The sequence below is a fragment of the Sander lucioperca genome, chromosome 5 (genome assembly GCF_008315115.2).
Source record: "Sander lucioperca isolate FBNREF2018 chromosome 5, SLUC_FBN_1.2, whole genome shotgun sequence".
Classification (NCBI taxonomy): domain Eukaryota; kingdom Metazoa; phylum Chordata; class Actinopteri; order Perciformes; family Percidae; genus Sander; species Sander lucioperca.
The window spans coordinates 39,755,307-39,773,436 of NC_050177.1; the positions used below are offsets into that span (position 1 = coordinate 39,755,307).

General features: G+C 39.0%; 1 long non-coding RNA gene across 1 annotated transcript; it reads left to right on the forward strand.

Annotated features, from left to right (window-relative positions):
- Window positions 1-6,730: 6,730 nt before the first annotated feature.
- Window positions 6,731-7,595, forward strand: LOC118495120. The gene is made up of 2 exons (XR_004897433.1): window positions 6,731-6,829; window positions 7,373-7,595. It is a non-coding gene; the product is annotated as an uncharacterized LOC118495120 (long non-coding RNA).
- The last annotated feature ends 10,535 nt before the right edge of the window (window positions 7,596-18,130 follow it).

An 18,130-nucleotide genomic window follows, 5' to 3' on the forward strand; every position in this document is an offset into this window, starting at 1 on the left:
ACTTGAGTAGTAGATTTGAAAATTAACTACTTGCAATACTTAAGTACAAAAAATGTTGAATACTTTAGTACTTCTGCTTAAGTGTGGTGCTTAAAGAGCACTTCTCCTTCTACTCAAGTCACTTTTTTGATAGAGCACTACCTTTACTCAAGTATGGGTCTCTAGTACTTTATACACGTCTGAGCAAGAATGTTCTATGGTGAGAGTGTTAAGTGTATTAATTAGTGCCACGCTAATTACTGAAAGTCTCTAGAGTGAGTCTCTACCAGCACTGGTTTTCAGTAATTAGCCTGTTCGGAAAACTAGCCTCACTCGGTACTAAGCTACTGTCCCTGGCTAGCCTAGCTAGCTTACTCTGTACTTTGTTATTGGTAGGAACGTTCCATCCGGAGAAAATGCGGATCTCATATACAGTCATTAAATGCTTTTATCAATGCTGTGACAACTCACAGATATTCATGCATTCGTTTTTTGTTTTTGTTTTCAGAAACTAACAATACTCACACCACTATTCTTTACCGTTTGTAACGTTATTTTTAATCTGCAAGTAAAAGGCTTAAACCAATCTGCGCTCTGTGCTGTCTTTACAGGCAAATGACGAGGCATCGCTGTTGTGAAAGACCAGGCACAGGTGAACTGCAATACACAACCAATCAATTAATAAAAAACATTTGTTAAAATACCACGTGTATTTATTCAACCTGTGTACTAATATATGCAGATCTATGCATCAATTACCCATTTTCGTCTAGTTAAACTATTTACTATTAAATAGAAGAGATCTAGTAACAGTGACCCGTCGTTACGTTACAGCTTTATTTTGTGTTTTGGGTTAAGGCTAGATATGTGATTGCACTTTATGGTACGGTTCTGTTGTAATGTGTCACAAATGACCTTCTAAGGAAGTCTAATATGAGCTAACAGTGGGAAATAACAATAGATTTTGTGTTAGATTACGGAACTATTCTGTTCTGTGTTGCTAATTACCTTCTAAGAAAGACTGAGAGAACTAACAGTGGGAAATGTATCTTACTTTAGATTTTGGTAAACTTCTGTTATAATGTATTGCTACTTACCCAATAATAAGGGTTTAAATTGGAAATAAAGATGCAATGTCCTGGCAGCTTCGATAGCCTATGTTACTGTGGTCGGATAGTAACGGATCGTGTTGGATGCCTTAACTGGTCCACGGGACTCCGGAGAATACCATTCAGGCCATGAGGAAATGTGTCATAGCGACCGGATGTGACTCGACATGGTTTGAAATTACTTAACGGTAAAGTTTTCTTTTGATGAGCAACAAATGACACTGTAAGAAAGTGGAACTATGTTAAATAAATGCCAAATTTGGGGTTTATAGGGCAATATATGCGTTTCTAATTACTGCATAATTTAGGTGTATGTCTAATTACTGTAGGGTATGACAGTGTCCACTTTCTGTCTAATGAAGACCACATTATTTCTTGGATTAATTTGATAAAAAGTATGGCTTATCACGTCTCATTAATTTACCATAAAATAAAGTGCGACAAACATGGTGGTTTATTATATTAAAAGTAAACACAACATCACTGCATTGACAATACTCACTTACAGTAGCTCTAAATCTCTCCCTTCTTATCTGATGCCAAGTGGCTGGATTCCCTGACAGTGACAGCAGGGACAAGGAGAGCAAGATGTGATTTTGTGTGTTATTGGGACAACCTCCAAAGATTAAGCTATTAATTAAAGTGGATCACACTCCTGGTCTCCCTTGCTTTTACGCATGTGTGTCAGCTATAGGACAAAGTTATTAAGCACACTTACACTACACTGTAAACAATTAAGGACATATTTGTTGCTGCCTCAGCATAATTCCTAAAAGAATAAAACAATTGCAGGAAAATCTTGTTGCCAGGATTTGTTCACTTTTTGTCTCAATTTGTTCCACAGTGCTGTGAATTATCCCTATCTGACCTTTTAATTCACTAGTATATTAGATTCTGTAGATTATAATTATTATGTCAACAGAACCAATCAGCGGAGTACAAAGGGGGGAGAAGAAGGAGAAAGGGAAAAGGTTGATGAGAAGATGGTGTGAAAGAGCATGGGCAGAGTCTGAAGAAGTGAAAAGGAAAACTTCAACTTCAAGGTGGGATGGATCAAAGGATTAGACTCTCTAATCGGATTAATTGATTGAAATAATTGGTCTGGTCCCAGCCTTTGTTGATCTGCAATATCTCTATGATATTTACACATCATATGCAATGTTTCAATTGCTGTGGTGCTTCAACATTTTAGTGTTATACCGTAAAAAAAGAAATAATTAAAAAATTTGTCAAAACCACACTTCTTCCACCATTTATGCACAATCTACATATTCTGTATCTCAATCTCTGTCACTATCTCCTCCCATTACCTATCCTCCCCATTTCTGAAGTGGAGATGATATTGTTGATGTAATCAGTAAATCCAAGGACACACTCAAGGATTATGGGGCCAATTTACACCAGATCTACTCATCCGGACAGCTGGAGGGTATATCTTGATCAGAGGTTTGGTCGGAACTGATTGTCAGCACAGATTATCTGGTATTGTGAGGATTTCATAGATTTAATTCTAACCACCCCAATCGATTGCAGGCTGATATGACCCGTCCTGATAATATCACGTGTTGACATGACATCTACACTGGTCCTACAGTGTGTGATGATTTATGTTGGGCAAAAAATCGACCAAAACTCAATGGGATGTTTGTACAAAGCAGAGGTGGAGAAATGTTTGGTGTCACCCTGACACACTTGTGTTGCTTAGAGATCCACTCCTGACATCATTCAGTACGTTTACATGCACATAATATTCTGGTTTTTTGCCGTTATTCCGAAAAAGACGTTATTCTGACTGAATGGTTTACATGGCTAATGAAAGTGAGCATTCCACTCATATTCCCGTTTACATGTAGCTGTGCAAAACAGGATTTTTACCAGCAGTGGTGGACTTGTTGGACCATGCGAACACAGCGTCGCTCTTTCATTCCTTCAACCAGCTTCTTGAAAAGGTCGGCGTAGCGATGTGTGCGCATATCCAAAAACCTCTTGATAACCAAGTCTTTGATAATGTTTAAAAGTAGCTGTGTTTCGCCTTCTTATCAGGTCTCCAGCCTTGCAAACTGTTGGCTGGTTGGTTTGTGTACAGAAACCATAGCAACGCACAGAGCTGACCATAAGTATGCGGTGAAAACCCTGATTGAGATGCATATTCCGAATGCGCTGTATACATGTCCAAACAATGCCTCTAACACCCAAATATTACCGGAATATCCCACGTCTTAATCAAAATTGGAATTAGGAAAAAGGCCATATTCGGAATATCCAATATGCTGTTTACATGACCTGTATCAAATTCGGAATATTGTCATATTCTGAATAATAGTGGGATATTGGTGTGCATGTAAACGTAATGACTGATGTTTCAGAGGTTAATCACAGTAACACAACTGATAGTTATTGCTGAGACACAGGTTTGAGTGACATCTTTTGTCAAGATGGATTAAAAATTGAAATCTTCTACTTTGCCCCCAAGATTACACCTGTGTTTACATGGTCTGTCTGAATCAGAGAAAGAACAGATGCTGTAAATATTTGCTAACGCCTCCTCCATTTCTCCCAGCGTAACACACACTGGAAATGTAAACTGTTTGGCAGATGGCTACATCAAAATTCAGAGCAAAGACTTCCCTGTTTCTTCAATAAAATGTCACTGCAATCAACATGATGTATCAAAGTAGGGTACCAGACTTTTATGCTAAATTCTGTTTTGAAATCACTGAAAACGTTAAAGTGACTTTGGGTCTATTGTGTATTGATTTGCTAATTTGTTTGTGATGCATTGCATGCATGGTTACGTTAAACTCCTTATTTTGCACTGCTTTTGAATTGCATTCCCTTGTATTGTAGTTGGCAAGGTTTCCTTACATACACAAGGGATATGATAAAAAGAAAAACAGCCATTCCTCAGACTCGGAATAGCTGGATATTTTTGATGCATGTCTTTGTTTGCAAACCAATTTCCCCAAAGTCAAAGTGCTACCGGAGAAAACAGAAACCATTTCCCTCCAAGTGGTGTTCCATGGATTTACGAGTGGAGCGGAGCAATTTATAGGTCGGCATGACAAAAGGAGAAATGGGTCTGTATAAGCACACAGCTTTACACGTTTGATGGAGTTGAGAATGTAAAGACTGGATTGTGAATATTCATTCCAGGGACACACACCATTTGTCTGTCTGGCAGACCAATGGGTGGATATCAACTCCCTTGTTTTATCATCTGTGGTGCATCTTGTCTTGAGTCTCTCCCTCCCTCTCCCTCCCTCTTTAAGGTTCTGTCGTCGTTTCGAGCCGGAATTGTCTGCGGCCGATGGAGGTGCTTCTATCTGACCCAGATCATTGGAATGAGTTTTCTCACTGCGAGCATTCTGGAGACAATTCCCTGGCCGAGGAATGGAAATAAACCAATGGCTGAAATATCAGATAAGGGAAGAACAATCAGTCATTGTACTTGTGTAAACAAGCATTTGTTTGTGTGTGTGTGTGTGTGTGTGTGTGTGGGGTGTATTCGCTTGGGAGCACTTGTTCATGCAGGCCTACATGTGTGTACATTTGTCAGTGTGTGATGAAGTAACACAGATCCTATCAGGCTAATTCCTCTGTTGGGCCTTTGACTAGGCTGAGTGCATCTCCATGGTAATTCTGTCCTCAGTGTGTTTGTCCTCCTGACAACTGAGGGACAGAAAAAAAATAAAGGGAAGGGAAAAAGGGGATAAGAGAAAGGCAGGCGCACACGCACACACACACACACACACACACACGCGCACGCACACGCGCGCGCACGCACACACACACACACGCGCACGCACACACACACACACACGCACGCACGCACGCACGCACGCACGCACGCACATACACGCACGCACACACACAGGGAAATTAATACTGAGAGCATGTTAATGTTATTGGATGTTGTGGAGTGCAGGTGATCAAGCCCAGATGAGTCAGTGGGAGTTGAAGCGGATTGTGTTTTGTGAGTATGTGCTTGTGTTTTATCAGTGCCGGGAAACCTGGTAATGGCGAGTGTGTGGATTACACGATTATTATGTTCAACTTCCTCTCCTTATCACACGCTGAGTGTAAATTATTTCCCACTAGGCACGGGAGAACACACACCAACACTCACTCAAAGCCTGCAAATTTACACAAATGTCCCTGTGGTGAAAGGTAAATGACTCTTAAAATGTTGAAATATTAGTTGTACATTTGTAATGTTAAAACCAAATACAAATTTACCTCACTATCTTTCCCAACCTGCAACTCAGAAGGAGTTTTAGCTACGCGAGGACTGCAGATTATGAACGTCACATGCACATGATATCTGGATAACAACTTTCATAAAACTACTTTCTCTTGCTGCCTCTTGGCAAGTTAAGTGAAGTGCAAATTTGAAGAGAAGTTTCCAAGAATGGCTTTAAAATGCTGAAATGTGTAAATTACTGCACACGTGTTTCTTTGAAGGGCCAGTCAACCCAAATCACAAGTAATATATGCATTTCCCCCACTTGTCCCACAGTCATTTTATGAGCCAAGGTTTTGATATGTCCATATCTGAAACTTGTGCCGAAATCCAAATACAAACAGAGAACTGAGTTTTGTTTGTGCAGCTTAAAGCACTCAAAGATTAGGTTTGAAAACTTCTTTCCAGAAACAATGTCCTCTGTACTCTAGATAATCCACAGACTGTAAGTAGTTCCAATGAAAACAAAAGCAGTGAGAGAGATATTTTTTAAAATACTGCCACATATGTTTTGATATAAATTATTTAATTATTTATTTGGTGAAACAAGCCTTTAATAATGTGAAAAATGATAAGTTCAGGTTGTAAAATGTCAGTACTCTGTGTATCACAGAGGTACCCATTCCAGATTGTCGGAACATTGACGATGTTGCGCCTTTATCAAAATCTAAGCGGTGGGCGTCCTTGTTGGCGAGAAACATGTAACTGCAACATCCACTGTTTGATTCCAGCTGGAGGTTTTTATTGCATCTCATCGCCTTCTGTTTCCATTTACCCTTTTACTAGACCATCCATCCTCTCAACTGCTTATGCTGTTCAGGGTTATTTTTGCTAATGTACCTGAATTTTGTATCTGTAGAATTACCACAAGAGGCTTTTGGATGTGCTGCCTCCTATCCCATCCAGATCATTCTGAGCTGAATGGATAATGTGTGAATGACATTACAAATTATGAATTTTGAATTGAAACAGTCATTGGAGCCAAGCCCTTATCATGCAGACACAAGAGCAGAGCTACTCCTGAAAAGAGACTCTTACACAGAAGAGCTCTCAATCTATCCAAAAGCACATGCAGATATAATATAGCTGCAATTTAGAGAAGCATATCATTGATGCCATTTACAAATCGTGTATCTCCCATTTAACCATTTTATAAGTGAAAGGAGTTCATGCCCACACAAATGTCATGGGAAATTTTAGTTACAAATGTTGACACAAAACCACAAACGACAATCTCATGTTGGCATTAGAAGTCAAAAGTCACTAGAGCAGTGATCGTCAACTGCTTTTAGTCTGTCCCGCAGAATAATCACGAATTCAGAAAATGTGAAGAGGAAAAAATGCGTTCTGTTATTTAGCATTTCAAGCATTTACAGCAGGTAACATTACACAGGTAGAGTGCAAACCCAGCCCCCTCTATTTGCATCTCTATTCACATGCCGGGATTCTGTACAGCGATGCCCGCGCTCCGCACACACAGCTGAGCCGAGATGTGTGTCTCGTTGCTGTAAGTAGGCTACAATAAAACCTTTGTGAGTAAAAAGTCAATACTTATCAATGCACTCACCTGTATAGACAGGCATAAACATGTAGAAAGCGATATTTCAATCTGCTCTGTCTGCTCAGTCCACCGCGCTGTTTTATGCAAACACAGCTCTACTCTGCAAATAGAGAATTTTTACAAACAAATTAAAACAAAAGGTGTCTGTTTGTAGTCTAACTGTTTATCTTAGTTTGTTGGGAATCTTGAAATTTGGACAAATTCTTCTAAATTTAACTGCCGGCTGAATGAACCGTCCTCTCCGCTGGAGCGGTAAATCTATGGATGTATTAAGACCAAAACATATACATGTGGCTACTTAATATGCACGTGAATGACGCGACCATTATGTTTGCGTTCTTCATTCTTGATGATGATGATGGTTGTATTATTTTGCAACAACATCGTTTCATTGCAAATGGGCATAGGTGACGAATGCATAGCCTGCTTATCTGTCCATTCATCATTAAAGCTGGGCTTTTCCACGTCAACTTTTCGCTTCAGCCTCTTTGACAGTGACATTCTTACCTGACAAAAGCCGTTTCTTTCTGCAAGCATTTCCACCAATCAGGACGCTGCATACTACAACCATGTTTCCCAATCACAGACTTTAACCATCACTCCTCAGTGAACTGCCTCATAGTCTGAGATCTTTTTCTAGTTACAGAGCCAGTTATCATTATGGAGTTTCCATGTTTTTTAGGAGTTTGCTCACACTAATACATGTAAAAAAAAATATATATATATATATATATATATATATATATATATATATATATATAGCATTTCGAACAAAAATAGGCGTATTAAGAAGTCCGGCCCCCAGTGTCTGCTTAGAAAAATTCTGGCCCTTGGAAAAATGTAGTTGATGACCCCTGCACTAGAGTCAAGAGGATTCACCCTGTGGACACATAGGGCCTGAAGTTAACTTTTTGGACACCCACCACTGTGGCAGCTGGATTTTAAAATCTACTAGCCACACAGGCTTTTTACCAGCCAATTTTATTTTGGTGAGGTGAAAATACAGGAAATACACATGTCTGTACACATGTATGTTTCCCATTGATAAAATGAAATACCATGTTAAACATAAATATAGACTTGATTTGATTTGATTACAGCAAAGACAACGTCGGCAGTATTAACGGCAAAATAGGCTACAGAATATTTCGTTCTGTATTGACAGGTGCAATATTAGAAAATATATTTTTTTTTTTTTAAATTACATTTATATCTGCATTTATGTCAAAACATAGAGACTTTGAAACATCAACATGTCATTTATTAATATGTATTTGTGTCAAAATGACATATAAACATCTTTTCCTATTCTATTTTGCCTGTAAACGCTTCCAACACGCTTGCGTGTCGCGTGAAAAATAGGCGTTGGTTCTATTTCTAGCATGCCCACGTTTTCTCCGCGACTGATATGTGCCTGAGACGTGCGTGTCAAGCAGGCAGTGTGTAAGCTCTAACCTGTTAACATGGGACCCGAAATATAAACGGACACGCCACGCAGCTGACACGCTCACGCGATGCAACCAGTGTGTAGCCGGCCTAAGTTTTTAGTCCTGATTACAAAAGGATTTAATTTTGTTTTCTCTGAGCCATACAAACGACAGTCACTGCAGTACATTTGTTCTGTACTTCTGTCGTAAATCAGCCACTCAAGAACCTTGCCATTGTCGCCAACTGTCCACTTGGTATTAAAACGTTTTCTTTGAATCAACCTTATGTTGGTTGCTTGTTTCAGCCAGCTTCTTCACTCCACTAATGTGCCACCACATTTTTAGCTCAAATCCAAGTAAATGGCAGACTTGGTTGAAATGTGACCAAACCAAACATCTGTTATAGTGTCAGCTATATTATCACATGATATTGTTCCACGTGTTTTGGAAAGAAAAAAAAACAACACTCCAAATCGACTATTGACTCCAATTGTTAATTTTACAAACCGTATGTGTATATCTATGTCTACGCAGTCAACTGTGGCCAGCTACACTTACAGATGTTGAGATAACTGAGGGTTGACTCGTACAGATGTGTGTGCACTGTAATTCAGACATCAAACTGACAGCTTGGCAGCTCTAGGTGCTCAGCCAACTGTGCTGCTGTCACAGGTTCAGGCCTGGCTGCCTCGATACAGCGTACACGACTGATGTACAAAACACAAAAAAACACAGAGCTGGTACAAGTCAACTGATCTGATTTGTCTCCAGATATGTCTCCTAAAAGTGTGTTCAATTATTGGAATGTAAGCATGTGTGAAAGACACCTCAAGATGTTCCATGTCAAGGATATAATTGCTTATATGTAACAGCCACTGATCTATGTGTGTGTGTGTGTGTGTGTGTGTGTGTGTGTATCTCTGTCTATTTATGTCAACTGTTGCTATTGTACATTCACCACCGTGACAGTTAAATATGCAGAAGACGTGTCAGGATTTAATTGTTCACACTGTGACGCTCTCATCTTCAAGCTGATTTGACTTCACATCAGCAGTAAAAGGTTCTTCAGTGGGAAATATTCATGACAAACTCATCTATTTGATGAACTGGAAGCTGTCATTAAATCACAATGTACCTCTTTTTTAACTGTTTAAGACTCTAAATGCTATACAAATACATACACAAAATAAATTAGGAACAACTGGCTTAAGGAAATATATTAAAAATACATTTATCCAAATGTCAGCGTAAAAGGTGGACAGTCATGTACATTGCCTCCGTAGGTTGTTTGACAGTATGTTTTACATGGCGTAGTTGATGATACTGTTTTCTGTTATCGTATATCCTTGAATTCCTAAAAGAGGTAAATAGACTTGGATGGATGGCCTTTTGGCAGCCTACTTGTCAAGCAACACAAAGGTTGTTTCTGTCATGACGATGAGTCTAAAATGGCACAAACTGACAGATGCACATAACATCACATTCACATTTTTGCTGAATGGTTACGCTCTTTTTCTCTCCCGACTTGAGCATAAAACATTCATACAACAATGTAAAGGAGTTATGCTCCTGTATGGGAAAAGCTCCTTTTTTTCTTGGATGCAGGCAGCCACTTACAATCAATATACAGATGATTATAAACTAATTTAATGTGATGAAAAACGGTGTTTACATGGTGACAGTGTTGAGCATTGGGCAGTAGTTTAAAGTTAGATACAGTAATTGGGGGTATATATTAATAATAGTAAATAATTGAAGAACACTGGGGGGAAAAGCTCTGTTTGATAGATCTATTTGTTACATTGATTACATGGCTCTTAAATCACCACAGTCATCAGATTATTAAGGCTTTTCAGACTGTCAGAAAGTTGATTATGTAAAACTGTACTTCCTGAAAGTGTCTGTTGGCCATAATAACATTTTGCATCTTGCAAATCTTTAGTTATTGAGTAGTTGATTGACTGTTGTTTGTGTTTGGAAAATAGCAATGATACTGCAAACATGCCTGGTGATGCAGTTGCTTTCATTTGCCTAGACTGTACTATACTATGTTAGTACAATATTTGTGCTATTTCACCATTGGTATCTTTTTTGTGAATCTGGCCTTTCTGGAAAGCTTTTCAGCTTTTAAATGCCAAAAATCAACAAAAATGCTCAAACTCTACATAAATATTAATTGCATTAAAATATTGATATTTGAGGTATGTAGCAGTACTTCGCACCAAGACTATGGGTTAAAAAAATTGCAAATAAATGTTTTGGTCATTAACCATGATTAGTCATCAGAGTTAGACATAAGTAAATTTGACATAATTTGGAAATCCCACATCAACAAGGTCTACCTGTAAAGTTTCTCTCAGTATCTCTGTCTGTCTCTCTCCCACGCACATAATTCTACTCATCTCTGAAGGGTTTGTGGGTCTTTCGCCCTTTCTCCAGCCAACACACATACACACAAACCCACATACACACATGCACACAGCCCTACCTTAAGGGTGTGTGATGCATTCAGTCTGGCCTGATAAATGGAAGTGTCTAGCAAGAGAAATGAGTTGGTGCCTTGACCTCCCTCCTGGCATGGGCATCCTTCTCCAGACTGCCTTATCACCAGACAAATGGTCACTATGGTACATCACTCGCAAAAAATCGTGCACCTCTAAAGTAGCCCACCAAGTATTCAAGCCATCAACCTTAAAAAATGTCCAAGATCATACACAGAGGACATGCTGCTTCTCACTTCTTAGAATATTTCACTGAAAACAACTTAAGATAAATGGTCTCAGCCACAAACTGATATTGCTGATTGCAAATATATTGGGAATTCCAGTTCTCTGTAGCATTTCCTACATGACAGTTTCCCTCCAGTTTTATCATTGTCCTGTCTGATTAACCCATATCTATCAACAAAAATCTAATTACCCTTGAAAACAATAAGTAAATGGTCTAGCTCACATTAATCTCTGCTGGAATATACCATAATTATGCTGATTATTTGATACCCATGAGCATGCTGTTGAGCCTCTGTACCATTACACATTTCCACTGAAATTCAATTGTCCGTAAAGTAACAACTGACAGACTCAAGAGAGAGAGAGAGAGAGAGAGAGTGTGTGTGTGTGTGTGTGTGTGTGTGTGTGTGTGTGTGTGTGTGTGTGTGTGTGTGTGTGTGTGTGTGCGTGAGAGAGAGAGAGAGAGTGAGACGATATGGCTGGCAGTTGGTTCACCGTTTAGACTTAATAATTCATCTCTCAAATGGATCAATAAAAAGAAAGTTCACTTAAATGCTGCTATCCTTTCAGCACTATTAGAAGAGTGTGTTTGTGTGTGAGTGATACATGCACTACAGTATATTTGTATTTGTATGTTTACACAGTAATCATACAAGTACTAAACAGTGTGTGTGTCTATCCTTGTATAGGCAGGAATGCCAAATGTGCGTGCTGACTGTGTACAGACTTTGACCCCATATTTGAGGACTCCTTCATCTCAGTCAAAAGATTCAGTGCACCACATTAAAAATATTCCCCCTGGCCAAAGCTTACATTTGGAAAGGTTCCATTGCTCTTCCCTGGCCTCATCAGTAAATTGAAAGATGCCATATGAGGCATTATTGCATAAACGTGTGTGCGTGCGTGCATGTGTATAAGAGAAAAACATGTTCTATATCTATCTATCTATCTATCTATCTATCTATCTATCTAACCAAATGTCACAAAAACATTAAACACAACATTTTCTGACCAATATTCTCTTGTTATCTCATGCCTCTGATTGTCTCTTTGATGATGCCTCTCTTCAGGCGAGTCAGCTGTTGTGTAGTCATTAGTTTTGATTATGCTTTGCATAAGAAACAGAGAGAGAGAGAGAGAGAGAGAGAGAGAGAGAGAGAGAGAGAGAGAGAGAGAGAGGAGAGAGGAAAGGACAGCAGCGGGCCAGTTCATATCTGAGTATCAGTGAGGTAAAAGTCTCCATGTCATTGCAGAGATTTAAAATGGTGTATATTATTTTAAGTAAACCACCTGTTCGCGTACGTGTTGCGTCACACAACGTGATGTAGAGTGGTGCAAAAGGATAATAAAAAGAAATAGAAAAGTGACACATGATGTACACCATGAGTCATGTTTGCAGTAACATGAATATATGTTCTACCTTATTAGACAGAAATAAGGACAGAGGACAGCAAGGAGAGACAGTAAAGAGGTTTGGACTCATGGGATTGAAACAATATTATGACTGGACTGTATGCATTGTATCTAGCCATAAACTTGTTTTTAATCTCGTTTTCTATCTCTTCCATCTTTGTAGTTTATCTTTTCTCTGACAGTGATTTTCTCTGATACATTTATATTATGTTAAGTGAAATGGATGTTTATATGTGTATGTCTTCTAACCTTTAAACAATGATTTATCATAGCTATGCTAATGTGACAAAGAGAAAAGAAGAGACCAAGGAAGACGATGAGAAGAGATGTTATACATTTCATAATATGTATAGCTAATAACCTGGTTTTAGGCTTGAGCATTTTATTCAGCTAAATTTTGAGATAAATTAGCATACATAAATCAAAGAGGTCATTAAATGTTGAGGAACGTTGGTGCATGCAAAACCACTTAGACAACCCACTCGAACTGTGCACACAGACATGCGAGTGAGTCAACGGAGCAGCAGACAATGTGTGAAGCAGTCATGAGTTTTACTATTCCTAGTAAAGTATGCTCTATAAAGTTCTGTTGTTAGTCATGCTCCCATAAAGCTCAATGTTACCAGTGAGAAAAAAAATATAGTATGCATACTGTGATACATTACTCAAATACACATATACACCAATTTACCGTTATGTCGCTGTGTTGGCTATCTATGTTATTCTTTTTTGTATGGTCATATATAGATCCTTGTAAACAGTAAATTGTCTTCCCGAATACACTGGGCCACATGGGCACACACACACACACACACACACACACACACACACACACACACACACACACACACACACACACAAGATTTCAGGTCACAGTGTTTGCTAACAGGGCAATAAGTAATTTTAAGTGTGGACAGTAAATTTCTCTGGAGTTATGAGAGACAATGAAAACCCGTGGCTTCCTCATGAGGTCAAAAGGTCCTAATAGTTCCTCTCTGAGGCAGCCATTTGACTCTCCTTACAGGCAGTATTTAGTTTAATGCAACCAACAATCTTTTTTTTGTCGATTGATCTATTGATCGGTTTTCCAATAAATTGTTTTGTCTTTAAAATGTCAGAATCTAGTGAAAAATGCTCATCACAATTTCATTACAATGATGCTTTAAAAGGCTGTATTCAGCTAACAGTTCAAAACCCAAATATTTCAACTTCTGTAGTACAGAACAGAGAAAAGATAAGATATATTTGAGAAACTGGAATCAGAGAATGTGACCCTTTATGCTTAATAATTGACTCAAACAATACATTTTAAGCAAAATTGTTGCAGATACATTTTCTGACAATCAATCTGCTCCAATCCCCATCCTATTTATCCTCTTGAACCTTTAAGAATCAATCCAATCCAAATGGTAACACTAAGATTTGCTCTCCAAATGATCGTCAATAATTTCCCAAATCAAAGGGGATGATCCACTATCCTTGCTGGAAACTTGGAAACTTAATGCCACATTAACTCTCACTGCCCCAGGCCTCCAATATTTGTCAAGGCTGTTTAATAAGATTACTTTTACGGCGCAACCCAGCATTACTAATAGCTTTCGGAAAATCGTGTCGTTAATTTGGGTCCCAGGATCTTACCTGGGTTGTTGCTCAGCAAGGGCTGTTGATCTTTTGGCACATTTTGAGCTTTGCCTGGGTTAATTTAGCTTTGACGAGGAATGGGTTCAAGCTCTTAGGAACCATTTTAGGAAGTCCATCCATACAGAGTTATTGAAAACTTGTCAGTTTGTTAGCTCCTGGATTCAATTGCCCTGTTTGTCGTAAACAGTCTACTTGTATCACCTTTTCACTGTGTTCTGCACTTTTAATTGATGATCTGCTGCAAAAGTGCATATGACACATTTGTATTGTAATTATAAAAAATAGGTACTTAAAAATTTAAAGTGCCCATATTATGAAAAAATCACTTTTTCTGGGATTTGGGGTGTTATGTTGTGTCTCTGGTGCTTCCACACACATACAAACTTTGAAAAAAATCCATCCATGCTGTTTAGAGTGAGATACAGTTTCTGAATGTGTCCTGCCTTCAGTCTCTGGGTGAGCTGTTCAAAATCGGCACAGCTTGTGACGTCACAAGCCGAAACGAGCAGGCTAACCGCAACCATTAGCTCGTAGTGTTGTAGCATGCTAACGCTAGCATGCTACCTCTAGCATGCTACCTCGTTCTCAATAGCAAAGCACTGCTACAACACACACAAGTTCACCATAATCTACAAAAGAACTACTTACATGTACGCCCTCATTTAGAAGTCTCCCAGCTAATCCTGCCTTGTAACTGACCGAAGTTGTAGAAACAGCCTTTCTTTTACTGTCTATGGAGTTAGCTAGCTGACATGATCTACACCTGAGCTACTGCACATGTGCAATCAAAGATAGTACAGAAGAAGAAGAAAATAGGTCTCACTCTGTAGCTAAAACAGAGACCAGCTGAAAAGAGGATCTGCAGCAGTGAGAGAGAGCGGTGCAGTACAACAAAAATATGGTGTTTTTTGAAAATTAAACCATGTAAACCTATTCTGGTACAACCTTAAAATACAATTATGAACCTGAAAATGAGCATAATATGGCTGCTTTAAGATCATTGCCTATAATCGATGCAAGCGTTTGCCCATCTTTAAGTTCTCTGAGATGAAATGCATGAAAAGCCGAGGGAGAAGAGCAGGAAGAAAGGAGGGTAGGAGCAGAAATGTTATGCCTTGTCGTGGATGATATAATTCAACCCCAGATACTGCTGTTATCTGTGAGAAATCTGTCACATGGCATGACAAAATACAAAATGCACGCACAAATGCACCCACAAAGCCTTAAGGATGACTTGGGAATAAAAACAAATACACAATGATATGCACACACATACACACAGTCTAGGAAAGAGCCTAAATAAATCCAATAAATTATTTTCCAAATCTATTACTCAGACTGGAAGCTGAGAGGCCACATGGGCAATAGTGCACAAGCACAGTCATACAGATACAACACCGCACACACATATATATATATATACACACAAGGGATGACAGAATGGCCTGGAGCTGTCATGGGAGAGTGTGCTGTCATTTGGTGAGGTGAGCTTGGGGACCAGGAGGAAGGGATGGAGCAGAAAGAAGAGAAAAGGCATGCGGCCGTGGGGGTAGAGATCAAGAACTTAAAAACAAGTGATTGAAAAAAAAGACTCTGTGAGAAAATGAAGGTTACAATATTGTAAACCTAGTTTTATAAGCAGAGCCGGAGCCCTCTACTCGACTCTATGTGTAATACTTTCCTCCAACTCAGAGTATGCATTCGCCCACTGAAAATTTGCACGAATGTAACCTACCTGAATACGTACCACAGTTTATCAGGCAGCAATACACTGCTGTCTGCTATCCTACACACTCTTCAGCGAGCGTCATAGGAGCGACAGGGCCCCTTGGTAGAGGGCTCCGCCTGTGCTTTTAGAACTAGGGTAACAATATTGTAACCTCCGTTCTAACTCACACAGGCTCCGCCCTCTACTGGACTCTATGAGTACAGTGGCTGGAGTCAGATGAATGAACGCCCTGTCGCATCATCACACCGACCCAGCCACACTGATCCTGACCGACTAAAGGCTAGTCACCGCAGCCTGCATACTTCTTCATAAACTAAGCCGCCACAGCAGAGGGCCTCAGCCAATCTAGGTAGTATGCAACTGAAATGGGTACAGCCAGGCCTAACTTTGCAGGGGGCAATTAAAAAAAGGTTCCACTAGCCTTGTGTTTGACATTGAATGTTGACTGACTAATAGTAACACTGTAAGTCATGACATTAATGTGGGAGTAAGCAATACTTTTATTAACATTTAAAAATCCAGCTGTGGCTCTGACTTCCATTACTTCCACTACTTCCAATTTAGGCTCTGCAAACAAAAAATCTACTCAAAACAAGAGAACCATGTGTGTGTGTGGGGGGGCTTTAATTTACATTGTCAGATTTATTTCAATGCACAAATAAATAAATCAATGTGATCCATATGTCAGCAATATTATTCAATAATTTGCTAATTGGCCCCAACCCTAAAAACTAAGCAGTTATCTGCAGGTCATTATCATGTGGGTAAATACAGGTTAAACAAGTTATAGTCAAATCAAGTCTTATTTAAATCAGACTGAAAGTCACGAGCCACTGTGTTGATGGACGGTTCTTGCTCTGGTTCCAGGCTTATACATCACCTCTCACAAGCTTGAGTTGTGCTAAAGTGTGGAACGTGCATCGCTTGAAAGTGGTAAAACTCTGGGGTATACAGCTTTTCACTGTCTCCTGTGGTAGTGAAAGCAACAGTTATGGCAGATTAATGGGTGTCTACCTCTGAGAGAACGCAAAGTGCAAACTGTCTCTGATGTGATGCCAAGTATGTGAATTTGTTTGTAATGCATGTGTTGGCTTGGTTATGTATATGTATACAGTATTTGTGTATCTGCAGGAAGGTGTGTGTGTGTGTGTGTGTGTGTGTGTGTCTGCTATCTCATCTTTTATTCTGTGTTTAGATCTACAATCTCGAGTGACCTTTTGTTTAAAAAAAGCTGCGTCCGTTTTTGACTTCAAATAATGGGTTAGACACAAAGCCTTTAGCAACATAGTGACACTGAGTCTAGAGTTTACTCTATTTACCCACTGTAACTGTGAGTAAATACTGTGAGATTTCATGCAGTTTTTCTCTCTTTGTATGTGTGTCTAGATGTGCGTTAGGCCCTTTGGAGATTGAACCGACGAATCTTGCTTTGCAAATACTGTTCACAGACCTACAACAAACAAATACAAACAAATCTACCCTGAAAAATAGATAAATAAAAAAAAAATGAAAAAAAAAAAGATAAAATAAAACTAAGTGTTATACATTAAAGTGCGGGAGAATAAGGGACATCAAAGACAAGATAAAAGAGATGGACCTGTCTGTTTGAGCTTCACTGATCCCTCCTTAGATGTGCAGAATGACTGCTTACAGGTCAAATAGAATGTCTTCTTTTCTGACATATTGGTTCACCCATACTGTATGGTGATGTGCAAAACCCGGTATTTTTGTCTTTATTTGTAAATGAGGCTATAAGTCTTCACATACATTAATAATCATGTGCATGTATTACGTAACAGTGTGTAGAGATGCTTCTATTTACAGTTGTGTTCAGAATAATAGAAGTGTGTTTTAAAAAAGTGAATAATGCTCAAAATCCTTAGAATAGCTTTTAATTCCATAATATCAATGCATTGGGAACACTGCACATTCAATTCCAAATCAAAACATGACCAAAATTGATCAAGTTTGTGTTATACCTTTACAGAAAGTGAAGAAAAAGGAATATTAGGCTGTTCATTCAAACATTTACTGTATAAACTGAAAAATGTCTCAAGGGTTTGCTTTACTTTGAATCACTGCACTAATATTTAGTTGCATAACCATTATTTCTGAGAACTGCTTCACATCTGTGTTGCATGGAGTCGACCAACTTCTGGCACCTGTGAACAGGTATTCCAGCCCAGGACAATTGAACTACATTCCACAATTCCTCTGCATTACTGGGTTTTGCCTCAGAAACAGCATTTTTGATGTCACCCCACAAGGTTTCTATGGGATTGAGGTCTGGGGATTGGGCTGG